This window comes from Ictidomys tridecemlineatus, unplaced genomic scaffold, assembly GCF_052094955.1.
Source record: "Ictidomys tridecemlineatus isolate mIctTri1 unplaced genomic scaffold, mIctTri1.hap1 Scaffold_45, whole genome shotgun sequence".
In the NCBI taxonomy this organism is placed as follows: Eukaryota; Metazoa; Chordata; class Mammalia; order Rodentia; family Sciuridae; genus Ictidomys; species Ictidomys tridecemlineatus.
The window spans coordinates 805,835-833,017 of record NW_027522913.1 but is presented as its reverse complement, the minus strand read 5'-3'; the positions used below and the strand labels follow the sequence as shown (position 1 = coordinate 833,017).

Below are 27,183 nucleotides of genomic sequence, written 5' to 3'. Positions count from 1 at the left end.
ATCTCTACAGGGGTCATCCTAGTGTGGCCTTCTGGTGCTTTCTGCCTTTTCCATGATTTGACCTGTCCTTCATCTTCCTGTGTAGATTCTGAGAACAGTAACTCCTTGGTGGCCCAATCCCTGGAGGAAGAGATGGAGTGCTGGGAAGTGCTGCAGGAAGACAGGGACCTGTGCTTGTCCCCAGGCTCCAGTAATTGGCAGAAAAAATGTAGATGAGCCCAGTTCTGATGATGGGTCCTGGACTATCCAAAGAGTGAGTGAACCATGCCACCTCTACCCATCCCAGCCCCTGCTCTTTTCCCTGGTGACTTAGCTAGGCTGTCTGAGCCACCCTCACTGCTGCCCTGTGTCCCCTGCCACCAAACTTTTTCCCTGCAAACTTACTGCACTGCAGTCCAGCTGGCTCTAGAAGTGCTACCACATGGGCAATGGCCTGGCTGCCTCCAGTGTCTGATGCATCCCACAGGAGTCTATGGGATTCAGACCCTGGGTCTCCACCTTCCTTTCCCAGCCCTAGACCAAATATGTGAGTGTATCAGGAGTTGTGGCTGGGCCACGTGTGGGTCCCACTCTCTTCTGGGTCTACATGTTGAGGTGTGGGGCTGGGTGCACCTCTACCGTGCTGCAGGGCCCATGTGTGGGTGCTCCCTGGTTGGCAGGTGCTCTTCCTTAGAGGTGAGACCTTATTGGCCTCTGGGAGTTGTCAGGAACTGGGTAGTTATTGTTTGGTAATGGAACCCATTGGATCCCCAGGAAGCTTCTGAGAGAGATTTCCTACACGTGTTCAGGAGCACTGGGGAGGTGTCCCTGGCTCACAGACACACGAAGTGTGGCACCTGTTCGTAGGTTTTCTCCTGGGCGAGGAGGGGATTGGGGATTTTGGTTCCTGGGCTGGGTCTGGTTTGTGAGGTTCCTTGCAGAGGTTGCTCTTTGGTGTTGCAGTGATACACTGGGGTGCACTGTAAGTGGAGCCCAGAGAAGAAGGAGTATGTGTGTAGTGTCTGGTGTATGTGGTGTGTGTGAGGTGTGTGTTAATTTGTGCATGTGTGTCAGGGTGCAAGGCTATGTGTGAGGAATGAGGTGTGTGTGTGTGTGTGTGTGTGTGTGTGTGTGTGTGTGGTGTGTGTGTGTGTGTGTGTGTGTTGTATATGGTTGTGTCCTTCCCTGGAGTCACCTCTTCCTCAGCAGGGAAGGCCACCCAAACCTGGATTTTGGGGGATACTGAAGGCTTGGGTAAAACTTCAAGTGAGAGTCACCACAGAGACACTTAGAGGATGGCAATTAAAAATGTTGCATTGCGCAGCAGGATAAGGTTATTTTTAAACATTCATAGAGTAAGTTGAAGAATCATTGTAGAAGAAAAAAATGAGCAATAGCCAGGAAACCATAGCTGTGCTCAATGGTACATGCCTGTAAACTCAGTGACCAGGAGGCCCAGGCAGGATGATCCAAAATTCAAGGCCAGCTTCAGAAGCTTAGTGAGACTCTGTGTCAAAAAAAAAGAGAGAAGAAAGAAAGAAAGAAAGAAAGAAAGAAAGAAAGAAAGAAAGAAAGAAAGAAAGAAAGAAGAAATCAATTGAGGACAAGAGCTCTGTGTCCAATCTCAACTTCACACCTTAAGAAACTAGGAAAAGGTGAGGAAACTAAACCCAAAGACAAACAAGGAAGAAAATACTAAATATTAGAGCAGAGATCTAAAAAAAAAGGAGAGAACAGAAGAGCAATAGAAAAAAACAATGAATCAAAAGGTTGATTGTTTAAAAACACCAACAAGATCCATAAACTTTTAGGCTAATAAAAAAAGGAGATAATATGTAAAGAATTCAGAAGGTCAGGGGTCCTATATTTTATCTCTTATGTGGAAGCTAGAGAGGAAAAATGGAAAGGAAGGTGGGGGCAGACATCATGACAATCAAAGGGAGACCAGTGGGAGAAAAGAAGGGGCAGGTGTGAGGTGGGGGGAGGGGAACTGCTAAGGAGGAATCCTGGCCAAATGGCATTGTTACATTGTGTATCACATGCAGCAATATGCAACAACAAACACCATCAATGTGTGCAATTGCAAAACACCATTGAGAAAAGGTGCCAGACTAGTGTTTAGCTCAGTGGTAGAGCCCTTGCCTAGCACATGAGTTCCATCCTCAGCACCACATGAATACAAACAAACAAACAGATAAAGGCATATATTTTTAAAAGGTGTGAAAGAAACTAAAGTAGAAATGAAGGTGGAGATGTTACTGATGACTTTATAGAAATAAAACCCAATTTGAAGGAATATGATAGAGTTGGCATTTGGTCAACAAATGTTTAACAAAACTTGCTTAATTTTGGCATTCAAAGCACTAGAAACAAAATGAAAAAGTAGAAAAATTGGACTTCATCAAAATGAAAACCTTTTTCATTTAGAGGAGGACAAGAAAAACTGAAAAGGCAGCCAATGGAATGGAGAAGTGTTTATCAATCATGTATCAGATAAGGGTTTAGTATTCATGATATATAAAGAATTCATGACTCAACAACAAAAAGACCATCCAACTTAATTCAGGACAAAAGATTTGCCTGAAGCCAGCTGCCTTCCCCTCCCTTCTTTCTTCATCCTGGGAATTGAACCCAGTGCCTCCTGCATGCTAGACCAGCACTACCTCTGAACAGCATCCCAGCTCTCCATATTTTATTTGGAGACAGTCTCACTAAATCACCCAGGCTGGCCTTGAACTTGAGATCCTCTTGTCTCAGCCTCTGGAGCAGCTGCAATAACAGTTATGCACTGCCACACCTGGGTTGCAAAAGCTTTTCTCCAAAGAAAATATACAAGAGGCCAAGAAGCCTGTGAAAGGCATCAGCATGCATTGGTGGTTCAGTGCCATGCAAAACCACTTGACACACCACCTAACACACACTAGGAGAGCTATGATAAAAAGTGTCAAATCACAGGTGTCATTGAGGAGTTGGAGAAGTTGGAGTTGTGGTGTCATGCTGGAGGGAATGTGAAGTCCTACAGCCACTTTGTAAAGCAGTGTGGCAGCTTATCAGAAAGTTAAATTCAGAATGGCCATATGACCCAGCAGTTCCACTAAGTATTCATCCAAGAGAAAAGAGAACGGGTGTTTGAACAAATGCCTGTCTGCACATTCAGAGCATCAGAGCTATGGCAGTCCAGTGGCACAGCAACCCAGGGTGTCCTCAGCGGGTGAACAGTGGGTGAACTCCTTAGGCTGTGTACCCTCCGTGGAATATCAGTCAACCATAATCAAGAAAAAAGTGTATGTGGCCAAACTGCAACGAGGGTGGACCTCAGACACGCAGTGCTATGAGAGAAACCCGAGGGGCAAGGCGGAAGGACTACACCTCCAGTTGTTTGCTCAAACAACAGTCTGGATGTTGTCAAAGGTGTTCTATAGATATGATTAACCTTAAGGATCAGCTGGCTCTAAATAAAGGAGATTAGCCTCTATAGTGGGTGGTCTTATCCAGCCAACTGAAGAACTGAAAAGCAAACACTGATGTTTCTTGCAGCAGAAGGAAATTGTGCCTCAAGACTGTAACTCAGGAACCTAGCTTGAGTTTGCAGCCTGCTGGCCTGCCCCACGAATTCCCACTCAAGACCCACAGACAGCTTCAGTTCTTTCCTGGGTCTCCTGCCTGCCAACTCCCATAATCACAGGAGACAGTTCCTTAAAATCTCTTTCTCTTTTGCAATCACTCTATGTGTATGTGTCCTACTGGTTCTCTTTCTTCAGAATACTATGACAGAAGTAGATTCTCAAACAAGAGTATTTTCCAAACACACAAACAAAAAAAATCAAATAGTGCTCTCTCTCTCTACATTGTTTTCAGTAGCTTACTAATACGGGGCTACTTAATTCCCAGTAATTCTGGCCCTCATGACTAGGTGATTCATATCACATATATAGAATCCAGGTCTAATATAATACCAAATCATTGTGCTAATCAAACAAGTGCATTCTTCCTTCAAAAAACCTGATTTATAGCACATTAATAATTTTTCTTTATTTTTGAAGACAAATATGACATAACAAATACTTCCTCTGTAAAAGTGCCAGATATTGCCAAAACAAATTTTCTCAAAGATTGTAAAATAAGTATCACTCTCTTAAAACTTTTTAAAAATTGCTAATAATCAGGCTATGTCATGAACAAACATAAAAATAAAAAGGTTTGATCTGTTGAAATTACTATGACTTCTTATGGCTTCATAATTTTCAATTCAACACAAGCATATAGAGTTTCAAACACTATAAATGAATTTGGTAAATCTATTAAATCTGAAATTTTGTAGGTAAAGTCAGACTTACAGTTAATGTAATATCTTTAGCTCCGGAGTCTAAGTTAGCGTCTCCTTTCACAAGTTTAAGTTTAATTACAAAGGTCTTTTCAATTTCAATTTCTTCATGAGGATAGATTGTCAGAATTATGGTTTTCACTCCATCTTCTCCATCTCCAAAAAAGAATGATCTGCTCACTGGGTCTGCAATGTCTCTGTTCTGTGGTGGTAAGGTTTTCTGAGAATTGGGTCCTATTGTCTCCCAGTTTACCTGCAAAATGTTTTGTTTTTTATTTTTTAATAGAGAAGATCAGTTTTAACCAAAGGATTATTGCAGTATATGTAGTATTAGAAAAAAACTAACATACATATATTACAAAACTATTATAGGATAAATCCAGAGAATTCCTACTTCATCAGCTTATTTTTTAATAAAACAATGGCATTTGCAATTATAACCTGCATGTCTATGTAGTTAAATTCCTATTGTAAAATGAACAGAAATCTTCATAAGTTGTTACAAGTAACAAATTTTCACATTATAATAAATGTATTTTTAAATTTCAATAATTCCAAATTTCATATTTTTCATATCAACTATGAAGGAAAAAAAAAACAGGGCACTTGTTTTTGCTTGTCATTTGATCTTCCAGCAACACTATATGCTATCTTTCTTGGCTTGTATGGTACTTACAGGGCACATGCCTTCCTGGTTTTCTTCCTCCTTTACTTTCAGTCTTCTTTGCTAGTTCTCTGCTCTGAATGCTAAATTCCAGAAGCCCAGGGCTCAGCTACATACTTTCCACATCACTATCTACACTCTTTGATCTCAAGGTTTCAAACAACTCTCTGAGTGTCAGTGCATTCCTAGTCTGTGCCGCAGCCCTGACCACACACTGTGCATGCACTCACACACTCCCCTGCCTACTTGACTCCTCCACTGGCATGTCAACTAGTATCTCAAATTAACACGGCAAAACAGAACTCCTGATTCACCCCCAAACTTCTGAATATCAGAAAACAGTACTATTTAGCCAATTGTTCAAACTAAAATTCTAGAAGGTATCCTTGATTCCTCTCTTTCTCTCAGTCTCCAATTTGAACCCAGTGAATTTTCCTCCAAAACACACTCAATATCTATTCACTGATCATCTCTTTCCACCACCATTTCTGCAGAGGGCAATAGCCTCCTAACTTAATCCTGGTGCTTCTACACTGCTTCAATGGCAAACCACTTTCCTAACAGTAGTCAGGGTGAGATGCTTTCGATGACAATCCATGACATTATTCCCATTCTTAAGTCTCTGTAATAGCATCCTATTTTCACCTAGAATTGATCTTTCACCTGGAAAAGGAGATTCTATGTGATTAAATACCTATTGAGCCCTCTAATCTATCTTGTACTCTTGTACCATTATTTGCAAGCCCTGACCACTGGGACCTCTCCTAACTCACATCAGGCTATGTCTCTGCAGGACTCCCACATACTTAACTAACAATTACATGCCCTCAGCCTTCAACTTCAACATCATATCCTCAACATCCAATTAAAGGTAGCCAGCAGCCAGGCTTGGTGGAACAAGCCTGGGATCCCAGCTAGTTAGGAGGCTAAAGAGGAGGTTTGCAAGTTCAAGGCCAAAATCTTAGCAAAATCCATTTCAAAATGAAAAAATAATAAAGGGCTCAGGTAAAGTTCAATGATAGAGTGTCCTAAGTTCATCCTCCAGTGCCACACAAAAAAGAAAAGTAGACAGCCGGTCATTCACAAATGTATCTCCCAATTTTATAAACAGAGCCTTAATTGTCATCAGATAATGTGTTTTTACTAATTTTATTACTGTTTAATGATGTTTTCTAAAGTGAGCACTCTGTAAGAACACATAAGAGATCTAATTCACAAATATATTCTTAGTACTTAAAACAGGATCAGCACCTAGAAATCTCCCAATAAATATTTGTTGAAGCTGGGCATAGTAGCACATGCCTATAATCCAAGTGGCTCTTAAGAGGATGGGCAGGAGGATCACGAGTTCAAAGACAACCTCAGCAACTTAGCAAGGCACTAAGCAACTCAATGATACACTGTCTCTAAATAAAACACTCCAAAGGGCTGGGGATGTGGTTCAGTGATTCAGTGCCCCTGAGTTCAATCCCTGGTACCGGGAAAAAAAAAACACATAAAAATAAAAAAAATATTTGTTGAAGTTATTAATTTAAACAGAATCATTAACTTGCTCTCAAGAATTCCTTGAGGATAGACGTATGTCCAATACACTTTTATGTACTTCATCTTATCCAGAAACCATTTTACCCATACAAGGTAATTAATAAATACTATTTATTGATTGTGAATAAGCATATATATATTTGGAGAAGAAAATCCAAAATCATATACAATCTATCAAAAATTATTTTTAAAACCAAAAAAAAGAATAACTCTACCTGAATCTCTCCTAAGAGTCTTCCAGTTCTTTTGAGGACCAAGGATAAAATCATTGTTGAATTGGGGTTAGGAACAGAAATTTTGCTTTGATTGAGAAATCTTATAGTGCTAAATGGAGATTCACTCTTGGTTATGGTGATTCTGCTCACTAGGTGGCGCCCAAGGATCGCTCCACCAGTAGCTCCAGTGAGAAGAATTTCAAAAGGCTCCTCAAATTCACTGCATAGCGAGAAGGAGCAATTCTGAGTCTAAACATATTAAAATGCTTGTAAAATCCAAATAACTAGTCATTTTCCAAATTGATCAAACATATTCAAGGCACAGTAGTCCGACTCCAAATGGAAGAAGAGGGTGCTTAACTGAAAGCATGAATGATCAGCATCAATATTACATAACCTGGGACAGTTATTAGACTTTCCTCCTCTCTTTTCAGTTGCTTAAGGCTTAAGGCAGTGCACTGAAGGATGTTTCCACATTCTGATTAGAGTTTTTAAGTCTCCAGAAATAGAAATTATCTCTTCTATTTGAAAGGAAACACATACACAACGATGGTCCCGGGACCCCTTTCCCTATGCCCAACATACCCTAAAGTCTTTCATCTGCTCTTTCTCAATGGGCACATGTATTATGGGTGCATGTTAGAGTCAGATCTCAATATCATGTTTTATGTGGGCCCACACAGTTTCCTGGATTACCAACCTTTCACTGCCATCAGTGATGGAGACATTTATAAAACTTAAGTTCTGTCCATGCTAAAAGGTGACTGAACTGCTGTGCAGCATATAACTGATGCCCCCTGGAACAGCAGAGGAGCTCTGGGTGATGACATCAGCAGTCACGATGCCATAAGTTCCATGCAGCCTCACCACTGGGATCGCAGTTGCTCGAACATCCTCCTCCACTGTAAGGGGAACTGGGAGTTAACTGGTACACCAGAAAAAGCAACCAACTTTTATACGATTCAGACAAATTAAACTAGGTAACTAAACATAATGTGACAAGGCAAGCTATCACTTTAAAAAGGATTAGTGACAATTTCATGACTCGGTTTTTTTTTTTTTTTTTGGAATAATGTAGTTCACTAGATGTTGAAAGTTATAGTGAACAGTAAAGGTTAGAATCCACACAACCTATTTAGTCATTAGTATAGGCATTTCTTCTCTGTGTACCATGTACAAACATAAAGACTTGGTTTATAAGACAATGTTAGCTGGACTTAAGAAACTTCAAATTTATATATGGATTACAAATTTATATATGGATTAGTTCTAAATAGTTTGTTGAAAGATAATAATATAAATAAATAAAATGTATGCTACTTATATGAATACTTTAAAAATCTACATAAAAAATTCTGTTATGGTTTCAGGTCCTTTAAAATATACTGTGAATATGAAAATGCAACCTCAATGCTTGATTTCAATTTAAAAATTAATTTAAAAATCTTTATTTCTACTTGAGCTCTACTAACCTCGATATATTAAAATATCATTTCAGGCGTGACTGCTGAGGTTGGCGGCGGCCGGCGCGCCGGACGGGCCGATCATTGCGGGGCCTCCCGCCTCGCCTAGGGCTGCTAGCCACCGTGGGGGCCGCCGAGGACCGCAAAGGTCGGAGGAAAGGAGGGAGCCGGTCCCGGCACACGGAAGAACAGCCGAGCATGCCCCGAGACAACATGGCTTCCCTGATCCAACGGATCGCCCGCCAGGCGTGCCTCACCTTCCGGGGCAGCGGGGGTGGCCACAGCGCTTCTGACCTTGGCTCGGCGTCTAGCCCGGAGGCGCCTATGCCTCCTGGCTTCCCTGAAAACCTGAGCAAGCTGAAGAGCCTGCTGACCCAGGTCCGCGCCGAGGACCTCAACATCGCCCCGCGTAAGGCCACGCTGCAACCGCTGTCGCCCAACCTACCGCCGGTCACCTACATGCATATATACGAGACAGACAGCTTCAGCCTTGGCGTTTTCCTGCTCAAGAGCGGCACGTCCATCCCGCTCCACGACCACCCTGGCATGCACTGTATGCTCAAGGTCCTCTACGGCACCGTGCGCATCAGCTGCATGGCAACGACCACGGGCCCTGCCGCCAGAGCAGCAGTTCGAGCCGCCGCTGCAGGCCCGAGAGCGGGAAGCTGCGCGGCCCGGAGTTTTGCGCTCTCGGGCTGAGTACACTGAAGCCAGCGGCCCCTGCATCCTCACCCCTCACCGGGACAACCTGCACCAGATCGACGCGGTGGACGGACCCGCTGCCTTTCTGGACATCCTGGCCCCACCCTACGACCCGGACGATGGCCGTGACTGCCACTATTACCGGGTGCTGGAACCTGTCAGGCCCAAGGAGGCCTCTGGCTCGGCCAGTGACCTGCCCTGAGAGGTGTGGCTCCTGGAAACCCCTCAGGCTGATGACTTCTGGTGCGAGGGAGAGCCCTATCCAGGTCCCTAGGTCTTCCCTTGAAGCAAACGGCGCCACGGAGCCTTGGGCAGAAGACATGCCGTACCCTTATCAGCCTGGCTGGCTGTGACCCACCACAAGGGCTCTCTCTCTCTGCCCACTCTGCCGGGTGTTGGATGTACTGGAGTGAGCAACAGCCGGTTCCTCTGCAGCTTGGGAACCAGGGCGACTGGACCACAGCCACCCAGCACGGTTATGGGAGCGGGGTGGGCGGGAGGCTAGGTTTCCTGGTACTGTCATTGCCACTGGGGCTTTCATCTGTGGGAATGGGCTGGGGACTCTGAAGCGCTTCCATCCTAGAGCCATAATGAAAATATGCTTCCTCGGTAAACCATTCTGTACAGAATACACTAAATGATTTTCTTAATCCCACTCCTTTGGTAAATAGGATTTGGTTTTCACTGCTGCCCTTATGACCTTTTGATCCTTATAGTTTTAACTTATTGACTGAGCATGACCCAGTGGTTTGAATTGTTTGTAGTTCAAGGATTGGTACAAACCAAGTTCTAAGAGTTGAGCTACTTTGAAAGTGAGTTGTCTTGCCTAATTAATTCCCTGTAAAAACTAAATCGTCTTTCCAGAATTTGGGTATCACTGTCAAAACAACTATGCATGTCAAGGACAAGATGTATTCTCTTTCTTCCGCTTGCCCAGTAGCCACATCTGGTTTACTGGGGCAGCATCTACTAAGAAATTCACCTGCATATCTCAGATAGGGCTCATCTCCTTAGAGCTCATCTCCCCTCCCCCCCCAAGAATCTCCAGATCTCTGTGAGTTGAGCAGATTTCTTGTTGCAGATTCACCTTAAATGCAAGGACCTGTTATCCTCAAGTGACGTTTTTTCTTGTCTCAATGAGTTGATAGTGTAATCCTGTGTTTTCTAACCAGAAGACTCAGAGAACCTGAATCAGTTATGCTTCCAAAAAACTGAATGTAAAACATCTCTAGTCAATGTTAAAATCCTTACCCCTGTTTATTTCCAGTATCTTCTTGTAAAAGTAGATAAATATTGTTTCACATTCTCCCAGGAACTCTACTATTTCAGAGGGCTGTGGTTCTTGCTGCCTTGCTGGCAGTGTTGTCTCAGCCCTCATCCTCAAATAATAGAGTGCTGTGAATTTGTTTCATCTGATGTCGATTTCTGTAGGAAGAAGCAGAAAGAAGAGGTGGAAGGCATAGATAATCTAGCCTGGAGAAATAATAAATAACTATATTACTAGCCCTTTAGAGCATCAAAACTTGGGATGAAATATTTTCTGCTCCCAACTCTTGATAGGAACAGTTGTGCTATCTCTACTTTTATTTTTGTCCTTTTTGTAGGCAGAGCAACTTTACCTTATGTATAAATGTATTAACACCATTTACTTAAGGCCATAGAGCACTATTTGCCTCTTTTTACTATTTATAGGATTCCTTTTTCACATAATTTTTCATAAAAACAAACTATAGAAATAAACACATTAAAATTTGCCCAGCTGTCGTCTAAGTCCTCTTGATTGACTTGGCCATGTGGCAATAGAATTCTAATATCTGTAATAAAGCGATTTACTGCTATTGGTGAAAAATGTGCGTTGCCCCTATTGGGGAACAATATGTGCCTTTCCCTCTTGATGCATACTAGATTACAGAGACCCAGAGTAAAGAAGTATTTGTTCCCAATTTTTAAAATAGTATGAAAAAAAAACAAATTCTTAATGAGTGATTTTTTTTTTCTTAAACAGAAAAGATGCAACACCACAAGCCACTGAAAACCTGTTGTAAAACCTGATACAGGTGTAATACCATGCATTTCCTCCAGAGCTGCTAAAATTACCTTATTGTAGATCTCCTGGTAATGTGGGTTAAAATGCCTTGAGGGCAATATGAATCCCCTCTTCAGGACTTTCAATTTGAAATAAATTCTAGGTATGATGATTTTCTTAGAAAACTTCACTAAATAAAATGTGTTCATAATTGTGTGATTATCAGTCACATACTCTTGTGAATTACATTGTAGCAAAAAGTTGATTAATATACAAGGTTTGTTGATAGTAATGAATGTGTTACAATGCAATTTGGAGTACATTAACCTACAGAAACACATCCTGGAAATAGAACAGTAATAAAGAATCATGAAAGAATTACCAAAAAAAAAAAAGTGTTAACATTCTCAATTATAAGTGATTTGTACAAAAAAAGTTTAAGGTGCTTTTCAAAGGAATAAATCATTCCAGGCCAAAATGGCAAAAAATAAATAAATAAATAAATAAAATATCATTTCATATAGTTCACATATCTAGGGATAAATAAGAGTGCACTTACATAAAAAACTATATATAAAGAGGTATTACCCCATGATTCCCGAAAAGAGAGTGAATCAAAATTAAGAAACGGAAAAAATAGTCAAAATACTATTTTTTTCTTCATGCAAAAATTCAACACAACTTTTACTAGTTGTAGACTAAAGTTCAGAAAATTGTAATATCTTGCATGATTTACCCATAAAAGTCATTATTAACCAATTCCTTAAATGATTTTTTGATGAACTTTAAAAATGTCGAGATGACCAAAGAATTTTGACAGAAACAATGGAGCCAATAAATTACTTGCCCAAGCAAGATAACATGTTAATTTTTCAGATTAAATAGCATTTTTATTTGTTATTTTCAGATATACATGACAGTAGAGTGTATTTTGACATGTTATACATACACGGAGTATAACTTATTCTAATTAGGATCCCATTTTTGTGGTTGTACATGATGTGGAGTTCACTGGTCGTGTCTTCATATATGAATATAAGAAAATTATGTCTGATTCATTCTACTGTCTTTCCTATTACCATTTCCCCTCCCTTCCCTTCATTCCCCTTATATTCTTCCTTTGAATAAAACCATTTCCTAGAAAGGGAGCTTTCTCTTTCTCCCTAGAAAGGGATATAGCCATAATTCTCTGTACTCTTTTTCTATAGAAGGGAACTTCTACAAAGGGAAAGTGATACTCAAACTATTTCCAAAAATAGGATCAAGATCCAGACACTACCTCCACCTGCACCAATAACAAAGTCATTTCAAAGGTAATTATTCACTAAAAAGTGAATATTCACTAATTTCTTATGACAAAGGAAATTAAATAATTTAGAGAAGTTTTCATTAAAATGTTTAAAACTGTAACATTTTAATAATCCTAAGGTTAAGTATAATTTTTTTTCTACAATTACTTATTTTTAACCATTTGGCTTTGCCATACACAGAATGGCTCAAGACTTCATATTGATAATTAAAAACATTTTCAAAATTAGTAAGTATAAAAATATAAAGGTATATATGTGTGTGCACACACACATACACACCAAACCAAGAAAATTTTACATATGCAAATTCAAACTGAATACTATGTCCAGGTACTTTCTAATTGAGAAGATGGTGGAAAACATACAATTAAGCCACTTGGACTTACCTTTGAAAGTAGTATACTTAGGGTCAAATTCAATGATTCCCTCTGCATTATCATTTTTCATTATTATGATTCGAACAACAGAGGTGTTTCCTATTTCAGGAGGTTGATCTCTCTGAAGTCCATTTTCTTGGATGGTAAAATCATATCCTCTTTGGAAAGTCATAAAAAATAAAATTTTAAAACACAAAAAATAAATAACAAATACATAATTGCTTAGCATGAATTGAAAGATCCTTTGGGATCTTTTAGCTCCTGTAACTTAGCTCTATTAATAATTGTAATACTTTTAAGGATACTCAACACTAAGGTACTCCTTTTTTTTAATGATGTTTTGAAAAGATTTCTGTGCTTCTCCCAATTACTGGCACCTTCATGAAACCAAAACTAATATAAAATCACTAAACTTGGGCAATGTGAACATAGTAAATCTAATAGAAAATTTAAAAGCAACTGAAATAAGATAAACCTCTGGAGATCACTTCTGAGCACATGTATAGTAATGAGCCTTGGGCACTCAGAGAGTAAACCAGGTAGGGGTGAGGTTTACATTGCTAGGTTACAAGGGTTGCTTTAAAAGTATAAGGAGTATCTTTTTGTTAATTAAATTTCAAGTTAAACCATCAAGATTTAAGAAAATATTTTAATGAAATTATAATTCCTCTATATTGAGGGAAGTTTACTTATATAATAACATTTCTACAAAAGACATTTTTTAAGATAGATGTTATTCTCATGGAACAGGCTTTGACTTACAGGGCTTTATGACACTTTATTTTCTAAAGATAAAAAAATGACAGTGAATGATTTTAGTCCTTACAATTCTCAAATTCTGTTTACCTGATATTTATAACCTACCTTGTACTGAAAATTGAAAAGTGGTAAATAAATATTTTGTATTAGGCAAAATTGGAAAACTGAGGATTAAAATATTTAATGATAATAGTAACTATTATCAGTACTCTGAGATGGGTTGTAAATTAGCTGATTACCATACACTAGTATCAAAGTTGTAGTAATTCTAGTGAGCAGGCAACAAGGAAAAAAACACTGTGCTATACTACTTTCTTTTTCAGATCAAAGGAAGTCCAGAAATTTATCTGGAAGGACACACTTCTTTCCCAGAATTAAACTTAAGTAGAAACTACTTTTTTAAAAAGCCAAGAAGGCAAAAATATTTAAGTCCCCTTATAATCAATCAATAATACACATATGATCTCACATTTAATTAGCTATTTCTTCCAAAATGAACTTATTTGATTCAAGGGGTGACCAGTTTGACTTTTAACATATTTAATATGTGTAGAAATTCATTCCCATTGCCAGTCACTGAATCGTTTCTGGGAAATTAAAGATTTGAATTGTAAGTAAACACAAAACATTTTTCCCACAGCTAGGATGATGTACCCTCTACTTAAGTCACTGAGAGAGAAATATTTTAGTTTAAAAAGCTTTTAAAGCACAAAATTATGTAACAAATGTAAAACTATTTTTATATACAAAAAAAATTTGTTCCAGATTCCTATAAACACAAAAGCTATTCTAGTGGAAGGACCCCCTTTTTGTCCTTTGTAAGCTGTGCAGAGGAGAGGAGCTTGCAAAGCTGCTGAACCTGTGAGCTGTTCAACCATGGGTACTCAAGTATGTGCTAAGGGTGTTTTCCTTCTCGTCAACTGAGCCAGTTCCATGAAAACAGAAAATGAAAGAGACTCATGATGGTTAAATTTTCATCTTCACTAAAAACATAGTGCACATTAATGGCCAACCATCTTCCACTCAAAAATTTCCCCACTTTAAAACTGATGTTGGGCACCACCCATAAGAAAACAATATAGCTTTCAGATACACAATGGAAGATGCCCCTCCCACCAGTTCTTTCTCAGGCACAGAAATAGCAGGAAGCAAATTCTGCCACCCCAGCGGACCTGTGACCTAGAGAACAGTTAGGATCTCTCCTCACCAGATTACTAGACACAGTGTCATGCTCATTCCCTGCCTGCTCTGAATGAATTCACAGACCAGAGCCACATACTCTGTACATTCAAGAGAAAAATTAAAATTCAGAAAAGTGCAAATAATAACACCTAGTCTTTTTCATAATTTCCCTTCTATGAGCTGTTGGAACATCACATAGGTTGAAAAACAGCAAGAAAAGAATAGTTGTACGCATCAGTATTGGTGTCTACACGTGTAGCTTTATTCATTCTCTCTCCCTCTTTTTTACTCATTTCCTGTTCTTCTTTACCTTCCCTGGAGTTCCACCTTTAGAATTGCTACAGAAAATTCTTCAGGGCCTTCAGGATGGTCGTCATCAAGGATTTAAACAAGCAGACTCTTCACCATCTCTCTGGCTTCAAAGAGGAGCTCTCCTGATGCAGAAACAAAATCTGAGCCAGCATCTGCTGTCCCGCTCACAGTCTTGTACCAGAGTCTCACCAGGCCAAAATATCCACCCTAACGGATGATCGTGACATTAACCTAGGCAAAAAGCATTTTCTCATTTGATTTGTATGTCTAATCTACCAGACAACATTGTCACTAATTAAAGACTATTTACCAGGATTATGTCGAAATTAAACATGAATTTATAAAGTATATGCTATATGTTAAAATAATGTTAGGAGCAATTTAATGTGTTTGTAAAAAACTTTAGACTATGAACAAGGGAATACTTTTAAAGAACATTCACAACATCAAAAACAAAAACAACATTAATAATTTTAAGTAAGTCACACCATACCCCCAATGCTTCCTCCGATACTCGAAGCTGCACCTGTGAAAAGGAAAATCGGACATAGAGAAAGTCACTGGCCACCACAGTGATGTTGGCCATGCTTCTGGAGTCACTCAGCACTCCTCCCTCGCTGACTTCAGTGAGCTGATACTCATAGAAAGACTTTTCCTCAGGAATATTATCATTCAAAGCCTAGAGAAGGATGAAAACAATCATTAACAGTAAAATCTGTAAAACTTAAACATTCCTTTTACATAAAAAGCAGCAACAGATTCTGCAATATTACCAACCTCCTCATGGCCCACCCCAACACCACACACACACACACACACACACACACACAGAGTGAAGGGCATAATAAGCCAGCAACATTGATACCTGTATCACTACAATGGCTGCAGACTGTCCATCTTGCATTGTCAGTTTTCCTGACGTTTGAGCAAATACCCCCACAGAAGGAGGGATGATTCTCCAGAACACTGTAACCTCTCCCCAGATTGCTGGGCCGTGAACAAGGCTACAACAATACAAAAATGTATATTCAATACATTTTGATTGCTGGTACTTTTCCTAAATGTTTACTGAATCTTTCAACAGTAACCAATTTTCATTTATTTCAAGAACTTAATACTTTTAACTAAACTTGTCTATCAATTATAAACTGCAAGAAAGTACTTAGAAAATACTGAGCTGGTGTAGTGTCAATGTATGACAAGCATATTGGCAAAAACTGAACATTAATAATGGGAGGGAATAAAAAGAAGTTGTTACAGATTTTTACTACATAGGGCATAAAATATGAATAGCATAACAAACTTCTCCAAAGAATAATAAACACTTCATACATGTGCATACTAATGTAAAAGGATAAATAATCATCTTTGGATAACTATCACAAAGATAAAATATTGAGTCAAGGGCTGGGGATGTGGCTCAGCGGTAGCGCACTCGCCTGGCATGCGAGCGGCCCGGGTTCAATCCTCAGCACCACATACAAACAAAGATGTTGTGCCGCCGATAACTAAAAAATTAAATATTAAAAAAAATATTGAGTCAAATCTGGCCACTTCATTGATGGCTGCCACCTCTATTCCTCATGAGGAAATTTGAGAGAAACAGACATTCCTATGATCATACTAATTTAGTTATATGATAAGTCCTGACATTGTAACACTTAGAATAAAAATCTTTGACCTTGATGCTTTTTTAAAAGATGGTTTCCAGCTAAGGCAAACATGCTAACAAAGATGGAATATATCTCCTATATTGCACATTTAGCTACAGGATAGGGCTGAAAGCATGGACTTTTGATCTCAACGCCAGGAGCTTTCCTTGGTGTAGGTTATGCAAATCATCCATTAGTCTGAAACTTTTTTGGGATCTAATTTCTATTTCAGTCGAAAAGGTGCAGCATTTCCAAATGATGCTACATCTATGTAAAATCATGATGCACGAACACTGTATATGCACTAAGAATGGTGTACTACGACTAATCCTTTAAACAATGTCATAACCCCGTAGAAGCAAAGAAAAATCTTGAAGCTCTTACCTGATGATAGCAGTACCATTATATTTAGCTGAAGGCTCCCCGATGAGGACATGCCTAGATGATGGAGCTATCCCAACTTCTCCTGGCGCTCCTCTTTCTCCCAGAATGATTATTGATGCACTACCTAAGTTGATGATGACACATAACACAAAAGGATAACTCCCCAAAATACATACAGTAATGCTAGAATTTTCCTGACCACAGATTTTGCTTTTTGTCACAGACCCATGAATAGGATGGAGTTTTGATAGCAAAAAAGACATGTAACAATACAAAGTTTTTATAATTAAATTCTGGGCCATTTTTTACTGTGATTATTGTTGATAGAACACACAACAAAAATTTTCTTGAAACATTCTCTACTGATCCAAGCAACAAGTCATCACAGGAACCACATGATGCCTGTTTCTGAAGTGTCAAAATACGTAGTTTCTAGTTTCAGATGAAAACAGGTAAACACTACATATCAAACATAATGTGATAGTTTAAAACAATGTTGAATTATAAAAATAATATGTTTCCAAATTTAGGAAATCAAAACCATTATTAATATTTCAAATAAATAATTCCAAACTTACATAAGACAAGCACATCAGAGCACATATGGAGCATGCATGAGGCCCTGGACTTCATTCCCAGCAGAAAGAAAGAAAGAAAGAAAGAAAGAAAGAAAGAAAGAAAGAAAGAAAGAAAGAAAGAAAGAAAGAAAGAAAGAAAGAAAGAAAGAAAGCACATGACAAAAATGGGATTACATTGAGCATGTTGTTCTGAAACCTACTTTATTACCATAACAATTACCCATGTAATTGTTATTCATTTTCAATGTAGTTGTCTCTCTGCCACATCATTTTGAATGATTGCATAGCATTCTGCCACATTTAACCAGTCTCCTAATATCACATCATTTAGGAAGCTACCATAATTAATTTTATAATGTTGCTTCATAAAAATTTTTTATTTAAAAAGTCACAGCTGAGAAATATGAAATCTGACCTGTCTTACCAACATGGGGTATTATAATGTTAATTTTAAAATGTACTTACCTGAATACATCTTTATGATTTAGCAAAATTTTAGGAATTAGAAAACCTAACATTGCCTATCTCTGTAACTACTAATTATCTGCTTTAATCTACTTTTTAATTTCCAAAATTTTTCTTACCTTTTGCAGGAGATATTTCTACCTCATCAATTGGTAACAGCTGAATTGTATAATGCCTGTCATTTTCCAGCATGGTGTCTTGCAGTGCATGCAATACAATGGTCTTCTGAGACTCCATCTATAGCAAATGAGAAGAACAATAAATCTTCCAGATTGACCAAAGTCAAACTTTGAGTGTTTTTATTAGCAGAATAAGGTTTTATCCTAACATTCCTTCTTGAGAAGTTCCGGAGGTCTGTCTCTGTTGGGCAAGGTCCACGTGTCCATTTGAATTTAGATAAGCCAGTTTCTACAGTGTGTCTGTGTTTCAGTTTATGATTTAAAACTCTTTTAAGTGGCTAAACTTGATTCATTTTAGTGTTTAAGTAAAACCACAGAATTAAATAATAATTTATAAATGTAAATTCTGTGGAACAAATTTAGATACAACTATACTTCTGTAAAAATAAATCAATTCAATTTAAAAAATACATTTTTTGTATGTTTTTTAGTTTTGATATCAAATTGTTACCAGCTGACTCTAGTTTTTGTAACACTACACCCTGGAGATATGAAACTCTATAATTTTTTAAAAATGATTTGCATGTGTGTGTGTATTAAAAAGTCAAAACCCTAAGAGTGCATGGACTATGAACTAGGTAAAAAGAATTTCCACTTGGAAAATTACCTGTTTATTTCTAATTTGTTTATCATTCACACTGGGTCAACTTCAATGGTAAGTGTTCAGAAGACAGACCTTAAATAATCATAAGTGTTCCGTTTTTTTCCACCATTGGCAATGACGTTAGCTGCAGATTTTTCATAGTTCCTCATTATTAGATTATTTCTCTCTATTCCTACCTTGCCAAGAGATTTTATGATGGCTTTAAAATTTTATCTGATGCCATATTTTTTTCCGCTTATTTTGAGTTAATAGTGGAATTTTTTTTCCTTTTATTCTATGACTGTTGTGAAATGCACTGCTTTGTTTTTATATACTAAAGTAGCCATTCTGGAGGAAAGAACCCACTGTTTTGTGAATTTTTATATATTGCTGAATTCAATTAGCTAATATTTGTAAGGGATAATGGAGTCCATGTTCATGAGGGACATTAGTGTGTGTGGTTTGCTTTGTTTTGTTTTCAAATGTTCTTAATTGGTTTGAGTAGTAGGGTTTTACTTGTCTCACATTTTCACATGCAATTTGCATAAAACTGGTTTATTTCTTCTTTAACTGTTTGATGGAATTTACTATTAAAGCCCTCATAGATGAGTTTTCTTAGAGGAAATACCTTTTATATGAATGAAATTTAATTTCCCATATTGTGGACTAGTCACATTTTCTGTTTCTTCATGTGTCAGTTTTGACAGTGTGTCTTTTTCAAAGGATTTTCCCATGTCATCCAAGTTATTAAATTGAATGATTTAAATTGTGCATAGTATACTCATATTATTATCCGTTATACTGATATCTCTCTTCATTCCTGATATTAATAATTCACATTTTCTCTTAATTATTAAATCACTCTTGCCAGAGGAGTGTTAATTTAGCAATTAAATAGAGGCTTTTCAATTTTATTGATCTTTCAAAGAATCAACTTTTGATGTTACTGGTTTTTCTTTATTGTGTATCTATTCATATTCACTGGTTTCTAATCTTGTCTTTACTATTTTCTTCTTCCACTTAACTTAGATTTAATTTACTCTTTTCTTTCTAATGCCTTAAGATGGAAGCTTAGGAAACGTATTTTAAATCAAATTAAATTTCTTCTTTACTAATACAAGCATTTACACGCATATGTGCTTTAAAAAAACTCTTTCAAATTTTACTCTGTTTTATTTTCCTTTATCGGTCAGTTTGAAATATTTTCCTTGTAATTATTTTTTTAAACTCATGGGTTATTTGGGAGTATGTAGCTTTTTTCTACATTTGGGGGGATTTGCTTGCTACTTTTTTGGTTTTGTCATCTAATTTAATGCCATTGCAGTCAAAAAACATGCTGTGCTTTGTAATCCAGGACTTTTATATTTATGAAAACTAGATTTTGGCCCAATAGTTGGTTTATCTCTACTGTTTCATATCAAATAGAAAAGAATGTGCATTCTACTCTGGTAGGATTTCATTTTGTAAATATCAGTTAGATTAAGTTGAATCATAGTACTATTCAAATTTATGCTATTTCTTATTTGGGTATCATCTGCTTATTCTATCAATCATTGAAAGGAAATTATTAAAATTGACAACTATAATTGTGTATTTGTTGATTGATCATTTTAATTCTGCCATTTTCTTTTTATTATTTTTAAATTGTCTGTGAATGTTGAAAATATTGTAAATGCAAACAGTGGACTGTCCACACCAATTAAAAGGTTAAATTAAATCTGCATGCAGAAATGTGGATGACTTTAATAGTATATACTGAAAGAAAAATTGAAAAGCAGACACAATGCATTTAAGAGTGAGTGACAGGATGAGGAGGGATTTGACAAATGGTATTTAAAGGGCAGAAGCCAGGTACTTTGGTGAGCACCTGTAATCCCAGCTACTCTGAAGGCTGAGATGAAAGGAACACTTGAACTCAGAAGACCAGCCTGGGCAAAATAGTGAGACCCCAGGTCAGAAACAACAAACAGGGCATGGTGGTGCACAAATATAATCTCAGCTACTTTGGAGCCTGAGGCAGAAGGATCACCAAATTCAAGGCCAGCCTCAGGAACTTAGGAGACCGATTTCTCAAAAATTTAAAAAGCGCTGCTGACGTAGCTTAATGGTAAAGTATCCCTGAGTTCAAATCCCCAGTACTAAAAAGCAAAATAAAACGAACAAAAGAAATGTACAGATAAAGGACAAAGACTAAATAGAAATAAAAGGCCATCCATTGTCCAATGGAAATAGTGCTGAAGGCTGAAGACCAGAAGAGGATCAATACAAAATGTGCTCCTAAGATTCAGGACAAAAACAAAAAGAATGAAACATAAAATCAGTAATAGTCTGTGCCAAGCATGGTGGTATCCATCTACTTGGGAAGCTGAGGTGGGAAGTTCTGTTGAACCCAGGAGTTCAAAACTAGCCTGGGCAACATAGCAAGACCTTGAAACCTCATCTCAAAAACAAACAAACAAATAGGATTCCTGTGTTTTAACAGCAAGGGGAAAAAATTATAAGAAAACAGGATGCATTCAGCAAGAAACAAGTGGAACATATAAGAACAAAGGAAAACAAAATCTGAAAGGTGAAGATTAAAAAAAAAAAAACATTGAAATGTGTATATAAAATTCCAGGTTCCTGGATGGAAGCACTAGATTTTCCTTATGAATTAGGCTCCTGTATTTCTGCCTGTGGTACTATTGTTAACCAGGAAGGTGCCAGAGATAACTTAACATTGACAATACAGGCCATGAGAAGAATGTCAGTGATAATTAACTACAGCAAGTGTCTCTAGCCTATCGATTGCAGCTGTGACTATAATCTCAGGTCATCCATTGCTTGTTTTTCTTCTTGAATGGAGCCAACTCCCCTTACAGATATTAAATCTGTGACTTTTTACAGTTTACATTATGATGTAACCACTTGTCCTCTAAAAGATTGAACTCCAGTATTGAAATTTTTCAGTAAATTTAGGAGATGAGAGATGAGTTAATTTTTTAAAATTTTTCCTATTAAGAGCATAAATGGAATTTATAGTTAGAGTTGACTTTTTTGTATAATAATTCTCCCTAGATGCAACCCTTATTCTAGGCAACAGAAAGGACTGAAAAAGTGATTATGCAACAGATGCTGAGAAGGGGCTGGTTTGGGGAAGGGTTCTAAAGATACGGACAAGAGGTTTGGGGACAAAAGGGATGTGGGGTGCTTAAGAAAGAAGAGTCAAGGAATACCTCAGATGGATGAACTCCATAGTCTCCACTTTTACTGTCACCACCCTGGTGCAAGGGAGGTGCCACCTCTTCTTTCCTGGAATTCAGAAAATGGCTCCTTGTAAGGACTTCTGGTCTCTCTCTGTCCTTGCCCTCTACAATCTACTTTCCACCCAGCAAGGTATCCTCTTAAAAGTGTTAAGCAGGTCAGATCCCTTTCCTCTTCAAATTCTCCTTTGGATTCCATGATATTTCAAAAAAGCTGAGCCCCCAAGCTTACTGCTGTCTGCCATTACGAGGATTTTTTTCTGGCTCCACCTCCATCTCCGCTGTAGATGGCTCTGCTGTACTAGGGGCTCACCAAGCTCAATCCTACCTCAGGACCTTTGCATTTGCTACTTAGTCTGCCTGGGATGTTCTTTCTGTCTGCATTGTATGTTTCTCATTCTTAAAATCACAGCTGAGATATCATTTTTTCAAAAAAATCATACTTTGCACCAACACCCCATCTAAATTAGATTTGTCATTCTGGGATTTCTCTCTTTGTTTTGTTTTATGCACTTTATAACACATTCCATGGACTCTCTGTTGATTTCTATAACTTTTGTGTCCTTTACTTAGCTCCCTGAGGGTGAAGCCAGGGACCACACAGACTTGGCCAACCCACGTTCACCCTATCTGATTTCAGGACAGGCATTCAGCGTTTGTGTGTGTGTGTGGGGGTGGGGGGGTTGCTCAGTGATTTATAGGCCTTTTAACATAAACAGCCAGCTTATGAAAAGAGTGTTTCCTCATTATACAGATGAGGAAACCGAGGCACTCATGACCTCTCAGTGCCTCGGTTTCCTTTTCTGTAAAATGGGAATAGCAACATTTATTTCACAAGCTGGCCAAGATTGAAACTCACTTCTGTCTAACCTCACTCATTGCCTGTACATACACGTACACAAAGAGGGGATACTCTGGAAATAAACACACACACACACACACACACACACACACAAACACACACATACACATTTGCATATGTATACACTAGGGATTAAATCCAGGGGTGCTTTAACACTGAGTCACATCCCCAGAACATTTTTTAAATAACTTTATTTTTTTTATGTGGTGCTGAGGATCAATCCCAGTGCCTCAAACATGTTAGGCAAGTGCTCTGCCACTGAGGTACAACCCCAGCCAAGAACTTTTGATTTTTTTTAAATTTTGTGACAGGGTCTCCCCTAAGTATGTTAGGGCCTTACTGAGTTGATGGAGCTGGCCTTGAACTTGCGATCCTCCTGCCTCAGTCTTAGTCTTCTGAGTCACCAGGATTACAAGCATGTACCACAGCGCCCAGCTACAAATACTTTAAATGAATAAAAGACTGAAAATGTTACAGTGGCCAAGCATGTGCACACTTGTAATCCTAGCAGAAGGCTGGGGAAAGAGAATTGCAATGTTGAGGCCAGACTCAGCAGTTTGGTGTTGCCCAATGCAAATTAATGAGACCTGTCTCAAAAATATTAAAAACAAAATGACTGGGGATGTGGCTCAGTGGAAAACCTCCCCTGTCCAAAAAAAGAAAGAAAGAAAGAAAGAAAGAAAGAAAGAAAGAAAGAAAGAAAGAAAGAAAGAAAGAAAGAAAAGAACAAAGAAAGAGGAAGGATAAAATAAAATGTTAACCCTTAATAGCCAGGCTTGGCAATGTAATAAGACCCTATCTCAAAATTTAAAAAAAAATAGAAAGAGCAAGGGATGTAAGTCAGTGGCAGGGCACCCCTGGGTTTATTGGTAGAATGTCCCATTATAGAAAAAAAAGGAGGGAGAGAGGGAAGCCAAGGAACATTAAACCATTAGTCTTAAATTTGGGTTTGTCAGACATAAAATCCATATTTGATCTCTACCTCTCATAATGATATGATGGGATACCCATTCAATTTTTGATGGGAGATTGTGGAGAGAACATGAGCTTTGGGGCCAAGCCATCCTGAATTGAAGTCCCTGCCTTGCTGATTACTAATGCTACCTCAAGCAAGTCACTTCACATCCCTGAACCACTTTTTGCTAATCTGTAAAATGGGGAGGATAGTTAACCCTGATTCTTAAGGTAGCTGGCTGAAGTGTGACTTTGAAAAAGCCTCTGAGTCTGTTTTTTTTTCCTCTACTATTCTTTAATTTTATGACATTCCATGATTTTTGTTGACCTATGCTACTATAGCTTATTAGACCCACTCAACCTGCCTATCTAGCCATACGTCTACCTCCTCAGGCCTTGTAATCAAACACCCATCCACCCACTCTCCCACTCCTAACACGCTCATACACACATACATGCATACACACACAGATACATATATCCACCCATCCTTTTTCCATCCATCCACACATTCATCCATTCATTTATCCAATCCATTGATACTTATGAGGCCTTCTGCGATGTATGAGGTCACGAGCTGTGATAGGTCATGTGATAGGTCATGGGCTTCAACAGAGAGTGCGATGCTACCTTAGTCTATTTTCTGTTGCCATATCAAAATACCTGAAACCAGGTAATTTATAATGAAAATAGGTTTTATTTAACTCCTGGTTCTGGAGGCAGGGAAGTTTAAGTTTGGGCAGTCACACCTGGCAAAGGCTATTCCATAAGTGTTGCAAAAGTTGGAAGAGCAAACCAACATGTGGAAGAGAGAGGAGACAGAGGGGGCCAGACACTACAACAATCTGCTCTCAATAGAACAAATGCACTTCTGTGAGCACTAATCCAGTCTTTCAAGAAAGACATTAATCCCTCTTAAAGGACCCACCTTCCCACACTGCTACACAGGCAACCAAATTTCAACGAGTTTTGACAGGGACAAACTACATCCACACCATGGAAGACACTAACGAACTTGTAGCCTAACTGTCCAAAGAGTAGTTGAGGTCTCTAATGTGTCCCATGGTGTCACAGGGAGTCAGGGCTTCGTGCTGCATATTGAAGAAAGACAAACTGGCTGGTCCACACATTTTGGCAGGGTCCTTTTGGGAGCTGAAATGGTGTTGGTTCCCCTTTCCATCCCAGTGCCTAGCATATAAGGACCACCATGTACTGACTTGCTTCTGAACTATGAACATCACCTTGAATGTATTTTGAACTTGAACCTATAACCCACAGAATGTGCAAGAAAGATCAGATTTGCATTTTTGGATGACTTTTATGATCCCTGGTGGCTACTGGGTTAGGAAGGGTGGAATGTGAAGCAGGAGGACAATGAGGAGGCTGTTGTATCAGCAGTAATAAGACACGGTGGGCAACTGAATTTGGGTGACAGCATTGGGGCCTGGAGGCAATGGGACAGACTTGTAGTGAGACTGTTTTTGTTGTGGTGATCAAATAGATGTGGGGGTGAGAGAGACAGACATATAAAATATGGCTCCCAGGTTTGGGACCACTGGAGAGCAGCTCTGTCTTTCTTGGCCACAGAGGTAAGTGGCATATTGACAGGTCCCAATTGCTAATGCCCCTTCTTTAAAAGGGCTTATCAGCCCCAGGGCAACCTGGGAAAGTTTTACTTCCAACAGTCAATCTCTCTCTCTCTCTGTCTCTGTCATTCCTCTCTCCTGTTTCTCTTTCTCCCTCTTCTCACTTTCTTTTCTCTTTATTACACACAGACATCCTAACACCCCCACTTACACACTCAAACACACCACCCACTGGAGCTTGGGAGGATGCCTAATTATATATGTGTGGCAGTCTGTGAGTATACACATGGGAGTGAGGTGTGGAAGGAAAAATGAGTTTGAAATGAGACATTTTTAAAAACCTAGATCTCTCCTAGTGGCTCAGGAGTTTGAGGCAGGAGGATCAGGAGTTCAAAGTCAGGCTCAGCAACTGTGCAAGGCCCCAAGCAACTCAGTGAGACCCTTTCTCTAAATAAAATACAAAATAGGGCTGGGGATGTGGCTCAGGGGTTAAGCATTACTGGTTTCAATCCCAGGTAAAAAAAAAACCCACATATAATCAATAACACAACAACAATAACAAAACAAACCCCAGGTTCCAGACCCTATGCTTAGTTAACAAGCAAAAGTAGTCCATAGAAAATTGCTGTCTGTAGCCAATGGGTAACTCAGGCACTCATTCAGCAGATGCTTTCAGGGGCTTTCTCTGTGTCCAGACTGGGTAGGCCAGTCCATAGAGATCACAGAGAAGCTGGAGAGAGAGACAGCCAGCTCCCTCAACTGCCAGCTGTGATCTGAGAGGTCACACCAGGAGCAGTGAGAAGGGAGTCCCCCATTGTCTGCCTGGATGGCAAACTCAGAAAGACTGCACCCAGAGGCACAGTTTAAGGTGGGCCTTGAAGTAGGAGTAGAAGTGTGTCCTGCTGTGAGAGAGTAAGGGTATCCCAGGGAGGAAAAAACAGCAGAGTCAGAGATCTGGAAGTATCAGGAAAAATGGTAGGTAGTGCACTGAGCCTGAGTGATAGCCTAGAAATAGGAGACAGTACTGGGAGGTGGAGGATGTGAAAGTTCAGGTCCTGGAGGCACACGCATGAGCTTGAATGGTGGTCTGCTAATGAGTACAGCTCCCTCGGAGGGCACACTGACAGCTACCATCAACATTTCAGTTGCCCACGTCCTTTGGCCCAACAGTTTCACATGTTGGTGTCTGCCCCAAAGAAGCACTTGGCAATGGGTACACATAGGAATTAGAGCACTTTGGTAATATAAAAGGAAATGTAGCCAGGCACCCTGGTGCACACCTGTAAGGCCAGGGCCATGGGAGGCTGAGATAGGAGGATTGAAAGTTAGAGGTCAGCCTTAGCAACTTAGCGCGATCCTACATCAAAATTTAAAGAAAGGGAGAGAGAAAGAGAGAGAGAGAGAGAGAGGAGAAAAGGGCTGGGAGTGTGGCCCAGTGGTAAAGCACCCCTGGGTTCAATCCCCAGTACAGAAAAAAAAGAAGAAAATGTATAATAATATGAATAGCCACCATTCAGGGACTAGTTAAATAAGATTCTGCTCCATCCCTGCCAAGGAATACCATGAGGCAGTTATAGGAAATGAAGTAGATCTCTTGAGGGAAAAACAAGAGTAAATTACATTTTTTAATTGCAGCACAATGGGCTAGTATATACACACATGTTCCCCAGCTCTGTCAGCTGCGGGGACCTAGAAGCAATGACATCCCAGTACCAGTGACCACATCAAGCATCAGATCTTGGGTTCTAATACCATTCTCCAACAAGAGGGAACAAAGCTCCTTGGAGAAATATCTGAAACTGGACAGGGGCAGGGAAAGATAAGGCTGGACTATCTTGTG

At 39.1% G+C, this 27,183-nt stretch overlaps 1 long non-coding RNA gene and 1 pseudogene across 1 annotated transcript; one reads left to right on the top strand and one right to left on the bottom strand.

The window, feature by feature from the left end:
• Positions 1-4,211: 4,211 nt before the first annotated feature.
• LOC144373635 (uncharacterized) lies at positions 4,212-12,749 on the bottom strand. Its single transcript, XR_013433229.1, has 4 exons — positions 12,615-12,749; positions 7,428-7,629; positions 6,728-6,947; positions 4,212-4,556 (listed from the first exon to the last, which is right to left on the bottom strand). It is a non-coding gene; the product is annotated as an uncharacterized LOC144373635 (long non-coding RNA).
• LOC101960660 (2-aminoethanethiol dioxygenase-like) lies at positions 8,265-11,178 on the top strand (annotated as a pseudogene).
• Positions 12,750-27,183: the final 14,434 nt, after the last annotated feature.